The sequence below is a fragment of the Schistocerca americana genome, chromosome 3, assembly GCF_021461395.2.
Source record: "Schistocerca americana isolate TAMUIC-IGC-003095 chromosome 3, iqSchAmer2.1, whole genome shotgun sequence".
Lineage (NCBI taxonomy): Eukaryota > Metazoa > Arthropoda > Insecta > Orthoptera > Acrididae > Schistocerca > Schistocerca americana.
The window spans coordinates 446,250,250-446,255,746 of NC_060121.1; the positions used below are offsets into that span (position 1 = coordinate 446,250,250).

At 41.0% G+C, this 5,497-nt stretch overlaps 1 pseudogene; it reads right to left on the bottom strand.

Annotated features, from left to right (window-relative positions):
• Positions 1–3,523: 3,523 nt before the first annotated feature.
• On the bottom strand, positions 3,524–3,641 carry LOC124608000 (annotated as a pseudogene).
• Between the last annotated feature and the right edge of the window lie 1,856 nt (positions 3,642–5,497).

Below are 5,497 nucleotides of genomic sequence, written 5' to 3' on the forward strand. Positions count from 1 at the left end.
ACTTGCATGCCAATGATATCTCGTCTGTTCTGTCCTCCTGAACCATTTGTTTAATGGGCCAGCTAGTGGGGAGATGGGAGCGGTAAGGTACTGGGAAGTAAAACGACATTTGCCCCAAGAGAGACATTTATTTGAAAACATGAGTTAAAATTAATTATCATAAAATTTAAGATATTCCATTTTGCTTTTTTTTTATTACAAAACGCTTTCTTATGCTAGAAGAATGAATGACTTTTATAGGTCAAAGAACGTTAAAAAAATTTAAAGATTGAGAATCTATTAAAACAGTATTCAAGCAAATAAGCAACAATTTAAAAACATTGAGATATCAATAACATAATTAAAGGTGGTATGTAAAGGTGAAATTTATACAGTTATTGTCTTAGTGCCCTTGGTTGAATCTCCATTAGACAAAGAATACTAAAATGAGAAAAAAATACGTTAGACATATTGATGAGCAGCAGCACTCAAGAAGGTTTAAGAATTGCCCCAGATCGAGCAGTGAGCAGTCATACCCAATGACTATAAGAAGAAATGGATGCAATACAACTAAGTACTATTAAGAAAATGGGGCCCTCGGCTATTCCACAAACACGTGTGCTCAAAGTAGTGCACTTAAAACAAAGCCCACACTATGGGTACATGGACAGAGTGGAGCAGCAGACGCTTATGGATTTGTTTGGTGAGCATCTTGCTTGGTGCTTTGGTCTACGTGTTCTCAGTGGTTAAGTGCACCCACTTCCAAGGGGAGTGTACCGGGTGTGGCATTACCGTGTTCTTTTGCCAAGGTGAAATGGCAGCACTGGCCATCTACCGTGTATGTGTTTAACAAGTGTCTGTCACACGTGTGCAGTGCAGGATAAGCTCAGGTTTCCTAGATTTTTTTCTTTTTGATAGCCCACTCAACCGTCTGTGTTGGCCTTATTTAAGTGCACTGGTCGAGGCTAAGTGGTTTTACTACTTGAGTCTTTCTGGATTTAAGTCATTGGTACGTTTTTAATTTGTTGTTTATTTGTTTAAATATTGCTTAAACTGAAAAATCGTTTTTAGTGTAAATTTATTTGCCCAGTAATTGCTGTTTTTAAATTTTTTTATGTAATGTGGAGATTTTCTTTACGATTGTTGAAAAGATATTCTTGAATGCGCGAAAAAGTAAGCGAAGTCACTAGTAATTTCAACTAACACTGATGTAATATACGTAAGCAGACCAGACATTCTGAAATTTGATGATTTTTAAACTCTTAATTTCGTAGAAATAACAGGTATTTTGTGAGAATATTGACCAAAAATGTTTTTTGATGTTATTTTGATCCACAGTAACAACAATACAAACCGTATTTCTAACAAAGGAAAATAGTCAATTATGAGCTCACTTTCCACTCAGATGCGTCCTGGTGATATTTAAGTAAAACATAATCACTAAATCCGAAACTAAAACCAGTCAATAATTCTAAAATTAAAAGTTCTAGCTGTAAACAAATCACACCGAATCGAACGAGTGGCCATATCGAAACCTCACTATCTCTCGGTTCAGTTGTCGGAAAATCAGCGGTAGGACCGATCGGTAACAGGTCTCAGAAGCTTACAGAGTAGCAGCTTCGGATAAAGAACCGAAAATGACGTCACTACTGAAGATAGCCTAAAGCTGATCACTATGAAAGATACAGAATAGGGCCCCTGGTCACGCACAAAGATGCCACGAAAGAGTTGCTTAGCGATATCCATGGATGTACCCTCGCACTGTCGATGAGGAATCAATGGTGCACATGGCTCAATTTCTGTGTCAATGACCTCAAACCGGAACATGTTAATACTGCCATTATCCAGATGGTCAAATGGGTGCAAAATGTAGTACTGAAACAAAATCTGAAGAATTGAAAGTAATTTTAGTATCCCACCAAAAATTAATTATACTGACATCTGTGAACAATTGCCTCCTATTCTTCCTGATGGTATTTCAATAGCGAGTCAAAAAATCGTGAAGAACTTGGGTGTAACATCGGATAAGCAGATCAGCTGTGCATAAATTATTGCTGCCCCATGCAAGATGACTTTCGCTTGCCTCTATGCCCTCCAGAAATTTCAGAATCAGTTTCTGCAGTACGCGAAATGTAGCTTGTGCAATCGTTCATTCTGCTCAACCTCCACTACACTGTTGTTGTGGTCCCAAGATTGGTTTGATGCCGCTCTCCATGCTGCTCTATCCTGTGTTTGCCTCTTAATCTCCAAATAACTATTGTAACTTACATTCTTCTGAATCTGCTTACTGTATTCATCTCTTGGTCACACTCTACAATTTTTTCCCCCACACTTCCCTTCAATACTAAACTAGTGATCCCTTGATACCTCAGAATGCGTCCTCAGTCACTCCTCACTTCTAGTCAGCTTACAACATAAATTTCTTTTCTCCTAAATTAACTCATTAGCTATGTCTTCTACGCATCTAATCTTCAGTAGTCTACTGTAGCACCACATTTCAAAACCTTATATTCTCTTTTTGTCTGAACTATTTATCGTCCGTGTTTCACTTCCACACATGGCTACACTCCACACAAATAGCTTCAGAAAAACTTCCTAACACTTAAATTTATATTCGATGTTAACAAATTTCTTTTCTTCAGAAATTCTTTTCTTCCCACGGCCAATCTACATTTTATATCCTCCGTAGTTTGGTCTCCATTAGTTACTTTAGTACCCGACTAACAAAACGCATCGACTACTTTAAGTGCCTCGTTTCCTAATCTAATTACCCCAGAATCACCTGATTTAATTCGACTACATTCCATTATCTTTGTTTTGTGTTTGTTGATATCCATTTTTATCCACATTTCAAGACACTACCCATTCCCTTCAACGGCTCTTCCAAGTCCTTTGTTCTCTCTAACAAAATTACAATGTCATCAGTAAATCTCAATCTTTTCTCAACCACTGCTACCTTTCCACACACCCCCAACTCTTATAACAGCCGCCTGGTTTCTGTACAAGTTGTAAATAGTCTTTTGCTTCCTGTATTTTACCTTTGCTACCTTCAGAATTTTAAAGAGAATATTCTAATCAGCAATGTCGAAAGATGCTGTAAGTCCACAGATGCTATAGACGTGGGTTTGCTTATCCATAACCTGTCTTCTAAGTGATTTTTGCTACGTAATCCACACTAATTGTGCAGTGAAAACTCTAAGAATGTTAGCAATAACGATGTAAGCTTCTGTGCGTTACGTCTGCAGCATCTGTTTGACCTCTGGAGTACTTCTAGTTAGGATGTTGTGGCCTGACAACTTTCATAGTTACCATACGTTACTTCTAATTTATAGACAGGTTAGTGTTTATGCATACCAATACCTCAAATAAACCACTCCGTCTTCGGGCCACAAGTGGCCCATCGGGACCATCAGACCGCCGTGTCATCCTCAGCTGAGGATGCGGATAGGAGGGGCGCGTGGTCAGCACACCTCTCTCCCGGTCGTTACGACGGTTTTCTGTGACGCCTTAATTGGCATCACGTGGCTGAGTGCACCCCGAAAAATGACAACAGCACATGGCGGCCTGGATGGTCACCCATCCAAGTGCCGGCCATGCCCGACAGCGCTTAACTTCGGTGATCTGACGAGAACCGATGTATCCACTGCGGCAAGGCCGTTGACATACCAACACCTCAAAATCAGAAATAAAGTACTTGTTGTCTCATCATAATCGCAACACGAGATATAATTTATTAGTATCCTAGCGATAAAAAAATCCCAAACTACTTATTTTTTGCTGCTTTCCGCCTCTGGAACAAGCTACCCTGCACATCATATACAAAGCCAACCGGTGTCACGCCTGCCTCAGTTCACGACCACTTGTTTGGCGATCACTGTTTTTACCGAAATACAGGATACTTCAACAGCATTGCGACCAGGGGACTACGTGACATCTGCTTGCCATAACGATCGATCCTGGTGTATATCATATACATCCCGATGTAAAGTCACGTCGGAGGCCAGCGACCTTAACGTATACACGGTGTTACGAAAACGTACGGCCAAACTTTCAGGAAACATTCCTCACACACAAAGAAAGAAAATATGTTATGTGGACATGTGTCCGGAAACGCTTACTTTCCATGTTAGAGCTCATTTTATTACTTCTCTTCAAATCACATTAATCATGCAATGGAAACACACAGCAACAGAACGTACCAGCGTGACTTCAAACACTTTGTTACAGGAAATGTTCAAATTGTCCTCCGTTAGCGAGGATACATGCATCCACCCTCCGTCGCATGGAATCCCTGATGCGCTGATGCAGCCCTGGAGAATGGCGTATTGTATCACAGCCGTCCACAATACGAGCACGAAGAGTCTCTACATTTGGTACCAGGGTTGCGTAGACAAGAGCTTTCAAATGCCCCCATAAATGAAAGTCAAGAGGGTTGAGGTCAGGAGAGCGTGGAGGCCATGGAATTGGTCCGCCTCTACCAATCCATCGGTCACCGAATCTGTTGTTGAGAAGCGTATGAACATTTCGACTTAAATGTGCAGGAGCTCCATCGTGCATGAACCACATGTTGTGTCGTACTTGTAAAGGCACATGTTCTAGCAGCACAGATAGAGTATCCCGTATGAAATCATGATAACGTGCTCCATTGAGCGTAGGTGGAAGAAACTAAAATGAGCTCTAACATGGAAATTAAGCGTTTCCGGACACATGTCCACATAACATCTTTTCTTTATTTGTGTGTGAGGAATGTTTCCTGAAAGTTTGGGCGTACCTTTTTGTAACACCCTGTATAAAAAAAGCAACTTGTTCAAAACTTCAAAATGTGCATAGGAGGAAAAAAGGAACACTTCTTTATGTGACAAAGTTGTCACTGGTGCACTATTTCCCCACTTGGGATCAAGTGAAGGTTTCGACGCTAGCGTTCTTCAGAGACGGTGTTCAAACTGTAGTGTTTTCAAAATGTTGCCGAAAATGTCACTTGTTTATATTAACGCACATGTTCTAGCAGCACAGGTAGAGTATCCCGTATGAAATTATGTAACGTGCTCCATTGAGCGTAGGTGGGAGAACATGGGGCCCAATCAAGACATCACCAACAATACCGGCCCAAACGTTCACAGAAAATCTGTGTTGATGACGTGACTGCACAACTGCGTGCGGATTCTCGTAATCCCACACATGTTGATTGTGAAAATTTACAATTTGATCACGTTGGAATGAAGCCTCATCCGTAAAGAGAACATTTGCACTGAAATGAGCATTGACACATTGTTGGATGAACCATTCGCAGATGTGTACCCGTGAAGGCCAATCAGCTGCTGATAGTGCCTGCACACGCTGTACATGGTACGGAAACAACTGAGTCTCTCGTAGCACTCTCAATACAGTGACGTGGTCAACGTTACCCTGTACAGAAGCAACTTCTCTGACGCTGACATTAGGGTTATCGTCAAATGCACAAAGAATTGCCTCGTCCATTGCAGTTGTCCTCGTCGTTCTAGGTCTTCCCCAGTCGCGA